An 18,906-nucleotide genomic window follows, 5' to 3' on the forward strand; every position below is an offset into this window, starting at 1 on the left:
GATTTTGTGAACACATGTTCATTTGAGCAACATCTATAAGCATGCAATTAACAATTAAAGGCGGAATCATGCTAGCATGCACTAAAAAACAAAACATTACCCATGAAATTCGAAGCCTAGTAGATTGGTGAACCAAGACTCAACTCAAATCAAAGTGAGTTGAGACATTTATACCTTTGTAGATTCCTCTTTGCATAAGCAAAGGCTAATCACCCAAAGAGAGGGCCTTCATTCCTTGCGTCTTAGATCCATGGATTTGGATGGAAGAATAGATTCTCCAAGTTCCCAAAATTGAGAACCTCTAAGTTTCCACACCAAGGATGGATTGATGAAGAAATGAGTGACCTAGAGGAAGCAAGATTGCTAGTTAATTTCCTCTAGGGTGGCCGGCCTCTTTAGAGAGAAAAGAGAGCTTTGTGTTCTCATCTTTTCTCCAAAAGAAACCCTTAATGAATTTAGGCTATAACGTCCTTTATATAGTCCCTTCAAATAAGTGACCTAAAGAACCAAAAAGCCATTCTCTCTAACATGGCCGGCCATAAGGGTTTTATTGGGCTTTTGGGCCTTTGTGAATTAAGTTGTCATACAACTTAAGTCAATGGGCTTGACGTTCGAAGCCCATTGGGCCTTGAGGCCCAAAACTAACCCGTGGTCTTTTACGAACTTATTCGTTTGATTAATTAACATATTAATTAATCCTTGCCATAAATAATTAAGCCATTTAATTATTCTTACTCATCTCCGTTGTTTCTTCAATCTGTACCTTACACGGTGTACGATCCATTAGGTTCCTTTTAGCGAGGCAGTGGGCGATTAGAACTCTTTCAAACCGATTGTGAATTGAAACTTACTTTCAATTCTCCCTTTAGTGATTATACACGTTTAGGGCTTCCACAAACCATGAGTGACACCTAGCAGCATATCATGGTTACCCAAGCTAATCAGAAGAGGTGGAGAACCTATTCAGTTTAGGATTACAAATGCAATACGGTTTTTCTCTAATACAATACTCTTGACCACATTGTTTGGTTTGATAGTTTATTCATGTCTACTATCCAATGTGATTCGTTTACTTATATGATTACCTTGAATGTGATTTGGAACGCCTTCCTAAATCTCATTCACACTCTGATCAGAGATTTTCAATCATATCATAGAGTATTCTTCCCCAAACGGTTTGAAGGTTAGAGATCCCTTGTTGCGCATTCAATTGCCTCCATGGTTAAGTGGCTTAACCCCAACGATGCCGTGGACACCCACGGATGCGGTGACTTTGACATAATCAAAGATCAAGGACTTAACCACAAGACAACTGTGATGCCTCAAGTCAAAGGACTACTTTGCATTATCCCAACCATGAGTTCTCATGTGACATGAATATGAGAACTCTTCGTTGATCGTGTTCAGTGAACTCATTCTCTATTGAGCACCTACGTACTTGTCTTGATGTCACACACACCAATGACTCGAGACTAGTCACTCTCCCTGAGAGAAGACACAGCACGTACTGATCTTAACGGACTGTCAATGCCCAATTGGCAATCCTATGATCAGGAACGTTTAGGATGTGTCTACGAAAGAATGGTCTCATGAATCTAACTTCTTTAGATTGCATTCTCCCAATCACATATTCCTTGGACTTATTGTTTAAGCATATAACATTTATATGAGACGGCTCAAACAATAATCTTTGCCCTTTATATTTAAACTACATTAGTTTAACATGTGAAATGTCCATAAAGTATCATCATATGATTGGTTTTAGGGCACATTTCCAACAAATTGTCCAATCCCGAGGCTAAAAGTTCCTTGATTGTTCGATTGTCAACATCTATATCTTGTTCCTCTTCCAATTCCGTTTCAGTTTCAGCTTCAAATTCAGATTCGAAACTAGAACTAGGTGGATTGAAATCTGGTTGCTTCCTCTTACTTCTCAAAGTTCGTTCAAAATCATCGTCAATTTCTAATATATTTTCATGAACAGGTTGAGATCTTCGAGTCGTAAGCGAATACCTAAAATAAAGAAAACAAAATAAAACTAAATCAGAAACACAAGAAAAGACACGAATAGAAACAAAAAGGGAAGATTAGCAATTTTGCTAATCCCCGGCAACGGTGCCAAAATTTGACGTGGTAAAAACTAACACACAAATTAAACCTTATAAATTATGCAATCGTAATATGAGCAAGTAGGGAACGTTCTATTCCGAGGATTAAAAGGGATGCCAATCAACACAAATTAAACTTATAAAATAGAAAACTAAGTTAAACTAACAACAAAACAATGACTGGGTGAATTTTGGACGAATTTAATTAAAACAAAAGAAAAGTGTAGCAAGTAAATTAAGTTGTGAATGAAATATGGATTAAAGGATAGCTAAATAATTCTTATCCACACATGAAACATATGCATACAAATCGATTTCTAGTTATTCTTCCTATAAACCATGAATGACAATGCCCCAAATTAACTGTGAACAACACTAATTAACTCTCAGATTTTCCTAAGTACATTGAATTGGACTTAGCGACGTAACCAAATTATTCTTCTTAAGTTCCCTAACTATGAAAAGCATGACAAAGATACATCTCAAAGATCATTAAGTTATGTGAAAATCATAAGTATTGACAAAGCATTCGTAACTATGAAACGCATGATACTCTTGCCAAGAATTTACTTAACTCAATCATGACTAGTGACTTTTACTACTTACAAGTATAAGTTCATAACAATTAGGTGAAATTCCCTTATATTCTAGCATCAAATCCCTGCATGCAAACTAAGTGTGCACCCTTAATAAACATACAAGAATAAGTTTTCTATAAAGCAGATAAGTAAATCGCATTCATGTTTTATGAAACAATAACTGGATGTAATCAATTTATATAAAACATATGATCATGGCTTCAAATTCACCTCTAGCTAAAAAGAAACTTAGTTACACATGTTCATCATAACTGAAAAATAATCTAAAATAAACATTGAAACTTAAAATAAAGAGAGAAAGAACCCAGAAAACTCCAACGACTTCAATGGATGATTGCAAGTTACGGCACACTCCCCCCTTTTTTAAATTGCGGCAATAATGTGTATATATAGGGTAAAGGCACAACTGAATCCCAAGAGGAAAAGGATTAGGTTGTTTGAATTATTTAGGACTCCTAGAATCAAATAGGAAGCATTGGAATGTGATAAGGATTCCTCTTTACAACTGGAGATAAGATAAGGTAAGATTGGATAAGATAGTATTCCTCTCCAACAAGGATTCCTTTTTCTTGTGTAATTTCTTGTCTTCCAAGCCTCAACTTTAATTTCTCCAGATTTTAGCACATGTCTAACACTATTGAAACACTAAAAACGTTCAGCCCATACGCTATCCACGCATGCTATCCAATCCAAGTCCAAAAGTGCTCCAAATTGTTCCATTTAGCTATTTATTGTCATCTTTACCAACTGGACCTACAATAATACGAAAATAACATAAATTACCAAAATAAATGGAAATTAACGAAGTAAATACAACGAAATAAGATAACAAAGTTGCATAAATATACTCCAATCACAAGGTCCATTATTATAATTGTTTTAATTATTTGGACTTCGGGCCAAAATTAAATTGTGGGTGAAAAAATTATAAAACCCATAGGCTTAAAAAAATAGGCATTTAGACTCAAGGCCCAAAATAATGGGCCAAAGCGCAGGGGTGGGTTGAGTAATTTAAAATATGCAGCCCAGGCCCAAAATTGGGCTGAGTTGGGCTCGGCTGGGCTGCAGGCTGATGCGAAAATTATCTTAACACACAAATTAAACCCTCTTGTTGTCAATTGTAGTAAAGAATGTAAGTAGGGATCGTTCTAGGCCGGGGATTAGAAGGGATTGCTAAAACACTTGAAACTGACTTGAAAACGTAAAATTAAGTTTAAAACACTAAACTAGACTCAAAAGATGCAATACAAACTAAAAAGACTCAAAACTAGTTTAAAAGACTCAAAATAGCTTAAAACAATGAATTAGACTCTACATTGACTTTAGGGATGGTTTTGGACGAAATTAGGTTCTAACTTGACTCAAGACACTTAAAAACACAAATCAAAACAAATTTTGACTAATAAAACACTTTAAAGTAAAGGGGGATTTGATTTTGACAAATTTGAAAACAAAACAAACAGATTGTAAACTAAAACAGATTTTGGACGAATTTGGGTAAACTATGGATGATGGGCTAGCTAGAGGGTTCTTCTCCACACATGACACACTTGCACATAAACCAATTTTCAGTTGTTCTTTCGATAAATCATGAAACTCAACACCCCAGGTTAATTAAGTCTGCTTAAATTAACCTTCAAGTTCTCCTTAAGTTATTGAATTGGATGAGAAATCGCATATAACAATTCAAGCATTCTTCAAAAGTCCTTTATGTGAACAGCACAATAAAGATACAATCAAAGATCATTAAGCATTATGAAAACTATAAGTATTGACGAGGCATTCGTTACTATGATGGGCATGAAACTCCTGCCAAGAATTCATTTAACGCGATCGTTTATAAGTGACCTTCACTACTTGTGAATATAAGTTTGTAACTATTAGGTGAAACTCCCTTATACTCTAGCCTCATATTCATACATGTAAACTAAGTGTGCACTCTTAATAAACATACACGAATAAGTTATCAATCAAGCAGTTAAACAAATTGAATTCACAACTTATGAAATCACAACTGAAGGTAATCAATTCATATTGCAAGTATGTTTATGGCTTTGAATTCCCCCCTAGCTAAGGGGGGTTTAGCTCCTCATACTCACAAAGCAAAGATAAACAAATTTAGATATTGAAAACAAAGAATGAAAACACCTAAAAACGCTCCAACAATCCAACTTGAATGGCAAGCACGTCCAAGGGTCCTCCTTCTTCTCTTTGTTGTGGCACAAGGTGTGGTTTTATGGATGAGTGGTAAAATATGGTGATGGATGGATATAGGTGAGTTATGGTGAAGGGTGGATGGGTGGATTGTGTTCTCTCGGCCGAGGAATGAAAGTGTAAGTGTATGGAGTTGTGAAATGTGAATGCAGTGTCTTTTGATGGATCTTTTACTCTCTTTGTTATGGTGAAGGGTGGATGTATTTATAGGCTAGGGAGAGGACCACCATCTAATAAGGTGGTAGTGGTGTATGTTGTGGTAATGAGTGGATGTAATGGGTGTAATGGGTGAATGTTTGGTAATGAGTGGATGTAATGGGTGTAGTGGATGGATGTTTGGTAATGAGTGGATGTAATGGGTGTAGTGGGTGAGTGTTTGGTAATGAGGGGATGTAATGGGTGTAGTGGATGGATGTTTGGTAATGAGTGGATGTAATGGGTGTAGTGGGTGAGTGTTGTGGTAATGAGTGGATGTAATGCGTGTAGTGGGTGAATGTTTGGTAATGAGTGGATGTAATGCGTGTAGTGGGTGAATGTTTGGTAATGAGTGGATGTAATGGGTGTAGTGGATGGATGTTTGTAGTTGTAGGTCAACACACTTGCACACACACATGCTGATTTCTAGCCTTCAAATCTTCAAAAACATCCATCCTCATGTCTTCATGCTTGCACTATCCAATCTTGGCCCAAAAATGCTCCAAAATGCTCCAAATAGCACTTTGTTCCTAACTTTGTTATTTGAACCTACAAACACATGAAAATAGCTTAAAGTACTAAAATAACTAGAATTAAACTAAGTAAATGCCAAGAAACAAGCTAACTAAGTTGCATAAATATGCTCCTATCACAAGGCCAAGAAAATAGGCATGAATTTGCTGTTTCACAGTGTATGTGTTCCCGAGGACATGATCGAGTGCGTCGCAATCCAGGTGCACAGAATCACTAGTTACAGGCTGGGACCTGGTGCGATTGGGCGCAAGGAACTCGGATAGCCCTACGGGGGTTAGGTTCTGCTGCAGTGGGGACATAGAGACACCAAAACCTAATTGGGCTGGTGTTATTCATGAGTCGGGCTGTGTGTAAGAAACCTGTATGCATAAATGTGGGTTGCAAATGCAGGGCCAGATGGTTATGGCTCAAATAAGGGCACTACTGATACACCAACACAGCAGCTGGGATCCAATGCGGTGGGAACATCGTGGCCATTAGGCTGGTGCTGGCCGAGAGAAGCGTTGAAGCCCAAAGGGCTGGTGCTTGCCGAGAAACAGGCTAAGTTGCTTGGGTTTTTTATCCAGACACCCCAGTGGGAGCTGGGTGAGCTCGCAAAAGAAGAAAATCGGTGCCACCGCTTCAGGCAATCATGTGGTGGCGTAAAAAATCACAATGAAGGCTGTGGGTTCAACGTTGTGTTTAGGAACCCTAAAAATTAAATCGGGATTTCAAAAAAAAAAATCAATGAGATTCAAACGAATCTCGGTCAAGACTCGTTGGTGATAACTTCAAGTTGTTTAGGAGGGTAGCCGTGGTGGCTGGGCATGGTTGCAGGCCATGCTACTCGACAATGCAGGAGATGCGACACTGTCTGGGCATCGGGTTAGTGTTTGGGTCTGGAGCTGTGGCTCTAAGATTGGGTTTCTTAGCTCGGGGAAAGGGATGGCCCATATGACATGGTTGGGTTTCAACAAAACCCTAAAGAACATAATTTTTTTTAATTCAATTCCAGATTATAAAATTAATGAAATTTGATGCATATTTAACATATAATTCAATGCATGAGTAGATATATAATGCAATTCATGGAAATATCAATTCACATAATTCAACAATTATGGATATAATGCATACACAATTTACGTAGAATCTAAAATTCAAAAAATGTAAAGTTAGGTCATGCAATATGATGAATGTTCATGTTAACGGGGCTGCAAAAATATCAACATTAAAACCCTTGTTTTGAAAGAACCTAATTGCATGATCATATTGATGAACTGGTTTGATGCAGAAAACTTCCATGTCAAATTCCTAAGCGCAGCAGTAGGAGCATGTTGATAACGTGTTGTGGCCTATATTTAATTGACAGGGAGAGAGAAGGCCGGCGGCACAGAGAGAGATGTGTTTGTATAGTTGTGTAGAGGATGTGTTATTTCCCCTAACGAAGTGCCTTTAATTATAATAATAAGAGAGAGAATAAATCCTTCTCCTCCGAGGAATGCAAGTCCTAATAGGGTAGAATAACTAGAATCATATCTAATCTAGGATTTACACAATCACACTTAAATACGAAGTTTATAACATAATTAATGTAATCAGATTCATATCATGTTGATACTTTATGTGAATATCTTTACTTGTATGCGGGTTATAGAGGCTACATTAGATATTATGGTTCATAGTCCTATAATTTGATGATATTTGATATCAAATCTGATCTGAATATAATATTCTAATCAAATACTTCCTAAAGATGCACACATAAGGAAATCAATTCTATATCATAAAGAAAAATTTCATGTATAGATGTGACACGATGTGGCCGAATGTAAGATTAATATTAGGGTTACATCTATTTAGGAGTTTTATCATTTTGTTATCTGATTTTTTCAAAGGTGGGAGTAACAATCTAATTCAATTGAATTATCTATCTCATTAGGTTATGAATTATGACAATATAATAAAAGGAAAACTAATGAAAGGGGCTTCAAAACTTTGAGTTTTAACCAAAAACCGCCTACTAACTTTATTTAATGATTAGGACAAGAGAAAAAAAATAAAAAATAAAATACATAAGAATAGTTTGGTGCAGCCCCTACTTACTACGCCAAGTACGCCCGTGAGAACTTCGTCAATTACAGAGAGGTCGAGGCCAACGACAACCAAGCCATCCACGAGCTCTTCCTTAAGGCCTACAATCAATCCCTCTGGGTCCCCAACAAGGTAAATAATGGTGTATGATGCAAATGAATATGGAAGGAAAAGTTACAAAGAACAAAAGGAGTTTGATTTTTCTTTTTGGTCTTTTGTCGCAGTGAATGCTTCTATTGGTGTAAGCTAGAAAGATCTCACTCCCAAGTGTTGGAAATGTGCCCTAAAGCCAATCATGTGATGATACTTTACGGACATTTCACATGTTAAACTAATCTAGTTTTACATATAAAGGGCATAAATTATTGTTTGAGCCGTCTCATATAAATATTATATGCTTAAACGATAAAGTCCAAGGAATATGTGATTGGGAGAATGTAATCTAATGAAGTTAGATTCATGAGACCATTCTTTCGTAGACACATCCTAAATGTTCCTGATCATAGGATTGCCAATTGGGCGTTGACAGTCCGTTAAGATCAGTACGTACTATGTCTTCTCTCAGGGAGAGTGATTAGTCTCGAGTCATTGGTGTGTGACATCAAGACAAGTACGTAGGTGCTCAATAGAGAATGAGTTCACTGAACGTGATCAACGAAGAGTTCTTATATTCCATGTCACATGAGAACTCATGGTTGGGATAATGCAAAGTAGTCATTTGACCTGAGGCATCACAGTTGTCTTGTGGTTAAGTCCTTGATCTTTGATTATGTCAAAGTCACCCCCTCGGGGTGTCCACGGCATCGTTGGGGTTAAGCCACTTAGCTATGGAGACAAGTGAATGCGCAACAAGGGATCTCTAACCTTCAAACAGTTGAGGGAGAATACTCTATGATATGATTTGGAATCTCTGGCCAGAGTATGAATCAGATTAGGGAATGCGTTCCAAATCACATTCAAGGAAATCATATAAGCACACGAATCACATTGGATAGTAGACATGAATAAATAAACTATCATACCAAACAATGTGGTCAAGAGTATTAGATTAGAGAATGACCGTATTGCATTTGTAATCCCAAACTGAATAGGTTCTCTATCCTCTTCTGATTAGCTTGGGTAACCATGATATGCTGCTAGGTGTCACTCATGGTTTGTGGAAGCCCTAAACGTGTCTAATCACTAAAGGGAGAATTGAAAATAGTTTCAATTCACAATCAATGTAAAATGGTTTTAATCGCCCACTACCTCGCTAAAAGGAACCTAATGGATCGCACACCATAAAAGGTGGAGATTGAAGATTAAACGGAAATGAGTAAGAATGATTAAATGGTTTAATCATTTATTTATGGCAAGGATTAATTAATATGTTAATTAATCAAACGAATAAGTTCGTTAAAGACTTCGGGATAGTTTTGGACCTTAAGGCCCAATGGGCTTCGAACGTCAAGCCCATTAACTTAAGTTGTATGACAATTTAATGAATGAAGATTCATTAAAGCCCAAAAGCCCAAAATCCCCTAAATGGCCGGCCATAGTGTGATGAATTAGGGTTTTGGTTATTTAGGTCACTTAAAGAAGTGACTATATAAATGACTTTATAACTAAATATTCATTAAGTGATTAAGGGTTTATTTTGGGGGAAAATTGGTGAGAATTGTCTCTCCAATTTTCTCTCTAAAGAGGCCAACACCTTGGAGGGTACATCTAGCAATCCTACTACTCCAAGGTCACTCATTTCTTCTACAATCAAACCTTGGTGAAGAGACTTAGAGGTTCCCTATTTTGGGAACTTGGAGAAACCTAATTTTCCATCCAAATCCATGGATCTAAGAAGCAAGGAATGAAGGCCCTATCTCTTTGGGTGATTAGCCTTTGCTTATGCAAAGAGGAATCTACAAAGGTAATAATTTCAACTCACTTTGTTTTGAGTTGATTATTGGTTCACCAATCTACTAGGCTTTGAATTTCATGGTAATGTTTTGTTTTTGAGTACATGCAAGCATGATTCCGCCTTTAATTGTTAATTGCATGCCATATGATGTTGCTCAAATGAACATGTTTTTCAAAATAAATCCTTCAAGTGGTATCAGAGCCTAGGTCTAGTAGTTGGTGAATCCTTTTGGGTTTTGTAGTTCATAAGTTTATGATTTAAAAGTTGTAATTGTTACAATCTTTATTCTTGCTTCTTTGAATGTAAATTTTGTTTGAAAATTTGCCATCTCAAATGTTGTAGATGTAGTTCATATGAGCATGAATATTGGAGCTAAAATTTGGTGTCATGATTTTGGGGATTTTCGGCCAAATCCAAAGGGTGATTTTTTGGGTTCATGTTTGTCTTGTTAAAATGGTTTTAAGGTGACTTTTGGAACCCCTAAGTACCCTAGGATGTTAGCCTCATTTTGAATGATAAAAATTTGAGTTTTATTGCATGAAAACATTCATGGAGCTCTTATGGGTTTTCATGGATGTTCTTCATATGTTCTTGATGTTCTTGCCAAGAACACAAAGGTTTGTGTTTTGATTCAAAGTTTTGATTTATTTCATAAAGTTTATGATATATGTTTTTCAAATGATTTATCATGTATTTAAAGTGTTAAATATTTGTATAAATGATGATGGAAACATCAATCATCAAAACATATATTATTTTTATGAAAGTATTTAAAGTGTTAAATATTTGTATAAATGATGAAAGAAATATCAATCATCAAAACATATATTATTTTTATGAAAGGTGAAAGCACTACTTGATTGTTTTTGACAAAACTAATAAATCAAAACACCCACCACTCCTTTTTATCCCTAAAAACCGGCCACCCTAATAAAATAGGGTATTTTTGGGGCTTTTATGCAATTACATAAAGTTTTGATACTTTTGTGTATTTGTACTTTGACCCGAAAGTTTACGTTTTGACGTTAAGGCCTAAAAACGCTAAAGGACAAATTGTTTTGCTCCTTTAATGAAGTTTTGAATTTATTTAAATTTTGGGTTCTAGTTGTATTTACATGAAGTAGTGACTTTTGTGTTTTTACAAAGTGACCCCAAAAGTTTAATGTTTTCGCAATATGGCCCAAAAAGTTGTGGTTATTGCATGATGGCCCAAATAGGATGAGAACAAAATTGTTTTGTCTCTTTAAATGAGAATTGGATTTTCATTTTGTTTAGCTCCACTTAAATCAATTTTATGGATACAAAAACCAAATGAAAATGTTGCATTCAATTAATTAGTTAAAGCGTTAATTAATTAAAGGATGATTATGAACCTAAGCCTAATATAATTGAGCTATGTGAAAGGCGTTTCAAATTTGTTTGAACCATGGGAATGTGTAGATTAGATTTTGGTTGTAATTTGATTTGATCAAATGTTGTAAAAGGGCATAAGTCCTTCTTTACTTTAAGGTAATTTGTTTTATGCAAATGTTGTAATGAGCATAAGCTCATCCTTTACTTTGAAGTATTTCTTTCTTGCTTTATATGATATGCATGAAAATGAAGTAATTGGGTCCAACGCCCCTAAGACAACACGCCTTAATGTGATTAAACGTGTAACTAAAATCAATCTCCATCCCTAGACCGAGATTCAACACAAGGCTCGTGTTGAATCTAAACAAAGGTTCATAGTCATCCTAAGGCCCTAAGGCAACTATATAGTCCATCAAATGAATGCAAACCTTATGTTAGTAGTAACATATACTCTTGCTTTAAAAACCGTTTTAAAAGCATAGTGGGAGTATTATGTACAACTAAAACAATCATATGGACCAATAGTTGTAATAGGACCAAAATTGTTTTAATAGAGATTAAAATGTATATTGATATGTGATGAGACCTAAAACCCTCAACCAAACCAATATTAAGTTGAAAGCGTGAGAGTGCTTAGAACATTCTTTCGTGGCCTTCCACCATGGTAGTTCCAATCGTTTATGACTTGTACACCGGCTTCACCCTATCATGGGGAAGTACAAAGTGCATGCTTATACTCAGGAGGAGTCTATATACATATGATGAGGTGAGTGTAGGCAACGAGGATGGCCAATATCGTATCATCGTGAGGCTATTCTTGAAACCCTTCATGAACTAAGCTTGGTGGGAATGACTTAACTAAGTGAAATGGAACCAATATCATATCATTGTGAGGTGACATTCTCTAGAGGCCAAATAAGATGGGTACTTGCATTAGTTGCAAATGAGTAAGCGTACTCTCTCATTATTATTAATGCTAGCCAATATCATATCATTGTGAGGTGGGCTTGGTAGTAGTGAGCCTCCCATAACCTACTAAGAGTTTCATCCAAAACTCTCGAATTCCAATGAGGGATATGGAATTTGCCAAAAATAGTAGGTGATGCTATTTGATTTAAAGACCCGAATCAAATGGCTTAAAATCAATCAATTTATATACGTTATGTATTTGTTTACCAATATATTTGCAAACGCTATCCAACACTTGACAAATAAAAGCCGAACGTTTAGTTTACGGACTTGGTACTACAAAACCATAGATTGTCTTTAATGGCTTGTAAATGTACCTAAGTAGTCTCATCCTCACAATCTTCCTATTGATAATGTATCATTAGAAGAATATGTTAGAAAAGGTCTATCATAGAGAGGACAACACTTTTAATGTCATAATTCTTCAATTACAAATTGTTGTATGAAGAAATAAGAGTTGCTTTGAACAACCCTTAGTCAATACAAACACTTAGTGCTTATTTCTTTGTTAATTGAACAAAGAACTTGAGAAGTAAGCACAAGGGCATGGACACTTTATGTGCCATGATTCTTCACTTACAAATTGTTGTATGAAGAAATGAGAGTTGCCTTGTACAACTCTTGAAAGTTTGTAATTATGTTTAGAACATAATGGTTGGTTGACAAAAATAGTCCATTAACATGGACTTATGATGATTTTGAATCATTGAGTGTTGAAGTGTTAAACCACTTAACGAGACGGAAACTAGGCAAGGACTTCACCTTTGTTTCCCTATCCTAATGGTTCACTAAGTTTATGGTAAACTATGTAGTTGATAGGAGCATATTTATGCGCCTTAGTTAGCTAGTTCTTATGCATTTTTGTTATGTTTTCTTTGTTAAAGTAGTCTTTTAAGCTACTTTCTTGTGTTTTCAGGTTTAGCGGACGTATTACATGAAATGATGCAATTTGGAGCTTTTGGAGCAAAAAGTGAGCTTGAATTGAAAAGGACATGCTTGGAACGCAAGGTTGGGATGGAATTGAAGAGTTGATGATTTGAGGTTTCCTACTTGAAGTAGGAAAGCTAAGCCTAAAAGTTTCCATTTTGGGTCGATCTTTCCTAAATCGGAATTGGCAACCAAAGTTTCTAAAAGTTGGAAGTTTCTATTCTTGGAGGTTTCCATTTTCGAGAGTTTCTATTCTTGGCGTTGGGCTTTTAGATGACCTAAACCCAAATTTCCTTGTGGACCTTCAACCCATGCCGAACCCTAGGGCCTAATCATCTAAAATCTGCCATGTTAAACCCTAGTCCATTTCTCCTAAACCCAAGCCGCACCTAACCCTAGCCCATTGTTAAAAATCTGATTTCATTAGGGTTTCTAAGTGCCTATATATACCACCCTTACACCCTAGCCGCATACATCTTCCCCTCTCCACAAAATCAGAAAATCATCTCTCCTTCTCCCCACCTTTTGCCGCAGCCACCATCACCCAAAATCCATCCATTCCAGCCGCCACTCATCCATTCCAGCAACCTACCCCACTTTGCCGCACCACCATACACCTCCCTTACCCTTTTCTGAACCACCATATCATCCCAAATCCATCCCTAAACCGAAATCACATCCAAACAGCCCCTAAACCCTCACTGCCGCAGCAAGGAGAAGAAGAAAGAGGAGCTTTCTGTGCAGATTTCAAAGTGGACTTCTTTGGCATTTTAGGTGTAATCTTTCTTATGTCTTTGATGTTTCAATTCAATAAACTTTGTGTTGTGAGTATGAGGAACTAAACCCCCTTAGTTGGGGGGTGATTCGAAACCATGTACATGCTTGCAATTTGATTCGATTACATTCAGTTGTTATTTCATGAGTTATGGATTCAATTCGTTCATCTATTTGATTGATAACTTATTTGTGTATGTTGATTGAGAGTGCACGCTTAATTTTCATGCATGAATATGATGCTAGATTATGAGGGAGTTTCACCTAATAGTTACAATCTTATAATCACAAGTAGTGAAGATCGCTTGAAACGATCGCGTTGAATGAATTCTTAGCATAAGTTTCATGCAATTCATAGTAACAAATGCTTCGTCAATGCTTATGTTTTTCATAGAACGTAATGATTCTTGCTTGTATCTCTATTATGCAATTCATGTAGGGAACTTGTAGGGAATGTTTTGGGTTGTCGTATGCAATCATCCAACTTAATAACTTGTGGAAAAACTGAGGGTTAATTAGTGCAATTCACGGTTAACTTGGGGCGTTGAGTATTCATAGTTTATCGGAAGAACAACTGAAAATCGTTTTGTTTGCAAGTGTGACATGTGTGGAGAAGAACCTCCTAACTAGCCTTTTATCCATCCTTTTCACCAAAATCGTTTTTACAATCTGTTTAGTTTCAAGTTTCTGTTTTGTGTTAAATTTTCGTCCAAAACAAATCCCCCTTTAATTTGAAGTCTTAGATTAGTTAGAAAGTGTTTTGATTTGTGTTTCTAAGTATTTTGATTCAAGTTTTCATCAAATTTCGTCCAAATTAGTGTAGGTGCTCAAAACTGCCCAGAAAGTGGTTTTTAGGCAGTTTTGAGCCTTCTAGTTGCTGTTTTGAGTTTTAGGTTTGTTTAAGTGTTTTAACCTTTACTTTTGCATTCTTTGAGTCTAAGTTAGTGTTTTTAAACTTTGTTTTTGAGTTTTAAGTCAGTTTCCAAGTGTTTAGCAATCCCTCCTAATCCCCGGTTTAGAACGATCCCTACTTACATCTTTGCTACAATTTGACAAAAAGAGGGTTTAATTTGTGTGCTTATCTATTTCGCATCAAATTTTTGGCGCCGTTGCCGGGGATTAGCAAATTTGCTAATCCCTTGGATTGTTTTTGTTTCTTTTATTTCACTTTGTTTCTGACTTTGTTTAAGTTTCTGACCTAATTTTGTTTCTTGTTTCTTAGGTACTAATGTATGACTAGAAGCTCTCAACCGATTCGTACAAACATCTTGGATTTTGACGACGATTTTGAGAGGAAGTTAAGAAGAGCTAGAAACCAGCAAGAACACCATCCACCCAATTCCGAATCTGACCTTGAAGAAAACGTCCAAGAAGAGGAGGAGGAAGCCACAGCAGGGATATTTGAAGAAGTCCAAGGCATGGCCATGGACAATCGTACACTCAAGGAGCTTTCCGTCTCAGGTTTGGATAATGCCACACCCTTGTGCGTTCAATATCCCAGGGCTGCCCAAGGTAAGACGGATGAGTTTGAATTAAAGTCAAGTTTGCTTCATCATATTCCTAAATACCAAGGCTTGTCCATGGAAGATCCTAACAAACATTTGAAAGAATTTGAAGTAGTTTGCTCTAGTATGACTCCCGTCAATGTTGACGGAAATATTTTGAAGATGAAGGCTTTTCCATTCTCTTTGATGGATAAAGCCAAGGATTGGTTATATGAGTTAGCTCCCGGAACTGTCACATCGTGGGAAAGTATGAAGAGAGCGTTCTTGGAGAAGTTCTTTCCAACTTCTCGCATCATCCTCCTCCGCAAAAAGATAAGCGGAATTCAGCAAGAAGAAGGTGAGTCTTTTCCTACATATTATGAACGATTTAAATCACTTGTTGCTTCTTGTCCACAGCATCAGATGAAGGAGGAGTTATTGTTGCAATACTTCTACGAGGGTCTCCTACCTCTAGAACGTCAAATGCTTGATGCTTCGGCGGGGGGAGCATTGGTGGACAAGACACCCATGGCTGCCAAGGTCTTGATTGCTAATAGAGCGTTGAATGCTCAACAGTACGAAGGTGTAGGCCAAAGAGGACCCCCACGGCACCAAGTACATGAGGTAAGTTCGACTTCCGATCTTCATTCACAATTGGCTAATCTTACTTCTCTTGTGTCTCAGATGGCCGAGGGCATGAAGATGCAAGGAACAACTGTATGCGGCGTATGTTCCATCCAAGGACATGTCTCTGAAAAATGTCCACAATTGATTGAAAATGGTGGATGGGAAAGCGCCCATGCAATTGGGTTTCAAGGTCAAAACCAACCAAGGAACGATCCATATTCAAACACATATAATCCCGGGTGGAGAGACCACCCAAATTTCAAGTGGAGGGATCCCCAACAACCTCAAAACCAAGGAGGCTTTAGGCAACAACCCCCGGGGTTCTTTCCCAAAACCTACGGCCCACCCCAAAATCAAGCCCAATCCGGCCCAAGTGCCTCAGGTACGTCTCTTGACAATGATGCACTTCTTAAGATACTAACTAAGTTGTCTAATGGGCAGGAAGATCAAGCTAGAGCTATGCAAAACCAAGACAAAAGGGTGGATCAACTTGAGAAACAAATTGGGCAGATTGCTGAGTTTGTAGGTAAGTTTCGAGATCCCGGACAACTTCCTAGTTCCACCATTCCAAATCCGAAGGGAGGTTTCGAAAGCGCAAATGCAATCATGCTAAGGAGTGGAAAAGAGATTGGGGCAGGTTCTACACAAACAGGTCCCCAAAGTGATGTAAATGTGCAAATTGAAGAGGAGGAATCAAGCATGCCCACGGCAAAGGAGGTTCCATCTTTGCCGCAAGCTTCTAATGTCCCCAATTTGTCCAGATCGGCCAATAAAGGTAAGAATGTGTCAAATTCGGTTCCTACTAATGTTTTTCCTTTGAATGTCCCCTTTCCTAGCAGATTTTTGCAATCAAAGAACGAAGAGGAGGAAAAAGATGTTCTAGAGACATTTAGAAAGGTGCATGTCAACATTCCCCTCCTTGATGCCATAAAGCAAATCCCGAAGTATGCCAAGTTCTTGAAGAAGCTTTGTACAACGAGGAAGCGGATTCGGGAGAAGGAGGTGGTACATGTAAGCGAGAATGTCTCTGCAATGTTGCAAAGGAAGCTACCACCTAAATGTAAAGATCCAGGTAGTTTCACAATCCCTTGTGTAATTGGTAATACAAGATTTGAACATGCTATGCTAGATCTAGGTGCATCAATTAATGTCATGCCATATTCTGTTTATGCATCTATGAATCTAGGAAAACTTAAAAATGATGGCGTTATAATTCAATTAGCCGATCGATCTAATGCATATCCCAAGGGAGTGTTGGAAGATGTTTTGGTGCAGGTAGACCATTTGATTTTTCCTGCAGATTTCTATGTGCTTGATATGGAGGACTCAACCCACTATCCACCATCACCACTCTTGCTTGGACGACCATTCATGAAAACGGCTCAAACCAAGATTGATGTGGCCAAGGGAGCCGTAACTATGGCCTTTGGTGGTGATATGATTAACTTTAAGATTCCTGAATCAATTGAGAATACTAATGATGTTCGTTCTTGTTGTGCCATTAATGTAATTGAAAATATAGGGCAGTAATGTTCAACACTAGTCAAGAAAAATGCACCTCGAACTACCATCGAGGAGGGAATTGGAGTGAGCAACAAAGAATGCACGGCCTCAACCTTGAAATCACCAAATTTGGCCGAGTGCAACCTTTGTGCATCTGTCCATTGTACTCCCACTCCTATGCCGCACCTAGGTAAGCCACCTGATCCAATTTCAATTCCCATTTCAACTAATCGGTTGTTACCTTGTATGGTGCAGGTACCTAATCAAAGTCAATATGGTGGGAGAGTTCGTGTTAATTTAGAGAAGCACAACACGACACTACGAAAGGATCATTATCCCATTCCATTCAAGGACCCAATGCATGAAGTGGTTCGAAGGACAAGGTGTAGAGGAAACACCCCTCCATGCCGTGGGGTTCAATAACCTTCAAAGGAGCATTGTCCGGCTGCAAGACGTTAAAGAAAGCGCTACTTGGGAGGCAACCCATGCAATTCAACAAAGGAAGACCAAGGAATTACTCCAATTCCAGATTTGCGTTCCTAAACTCTTCCCTTTGTTATTTATTTCAAATCTGCCTATTTAGTTGTTTTAGTTGCTGTTTGTGTGTTTCTTTTTGTTTAGTGTGATTTTATGCTTGAAACATTGAGGACAATGTTTGATTTAAGTGTGGGGGGGTAACTAAGTGTTTTAGATGCAAATTCGTGGGATTTTATCACCCTAAACTTGAAGACTTGTTCCTTGCTGTTTTTAAGTGTTTTTGAGCAGTTTTGATGTGTTTTAGTGTGTTTTGAAGTAAAAATCCGAAAATTACATAAAAATTTGAAAAATTTGTTTTAAAAACCCAAAAAGAGTTGTTTTTGTGTGTTTGTTTGTGTCTTAGGGTACCTTCTAACACAATGATGAGGATTCGGTTTGTAATTACATGGCTGTTAAAGAGAGTGATTCACATGGATGAAAGTTTGATTTACTCTTTGTTATGCTTAGTTGTGGTTATAACTTATGAATTCACATGCAATCATAAAAGAAAAAAATCAGTTTTTGTAACATGCTTGAAGGAAGGAACTCAAACTAACGCTACAACCTTGTGAGACTTGAGCCTAAACGCTTATTTGGAGAGTTAAAATCTGTGCATTCTTTGTTTTCTAAGTCGTTGCATGATCTCATTATTCCTTGCTTGGTTGCTACTTAGAAGGCGTTTCATCATTTAGTTCCAAATGCTAGAACTCATGCCCATTTCATTCAAAGCATGTTATTGATTTGCATAACACATATTCAAGATGAAGTTGTGTAGTGACCACCACCTTAGCAAAAAGCCATGAATCCCCTATGTCATTATGTTTTGTAGGTTTCAACCCCATTGAGCCTTGTTTAGCCTTTTCTTTGTTAACCCACATTAACCTCACCTAGCCTAGTTTAGGACCATCCATACCCTTGTTCTTAAAGCCTAGTAATGCATGATTCGAATTGAATTCTTTTTTATTTATGTTGGCAGAAAACAAGTGTGGGGGAAGTATTTCTTTTGGTGATTTTGTGTGCCATAGGCACGTGTGGAAAGAAAAGAAAAGAAAAGAAAAAAATCGTGGAAAAAGAAAAAAATGAAGAAAAAAGTGTGAAAAGTATGAAAAAAGAGTTGAAAAGATGTGAAAAAGAGT

Source organism: Malus domestica, chromosome 02 (assembly GCF_042453785.1).
Source record: "Malus domestica chromosome 02, GDT2T_hap1".
NCBI lineage: Eukaryota > Viridiplantae > Streptophyta > Magnoliopsida > Rosales > Rosaceae > Malus > Malus domestica.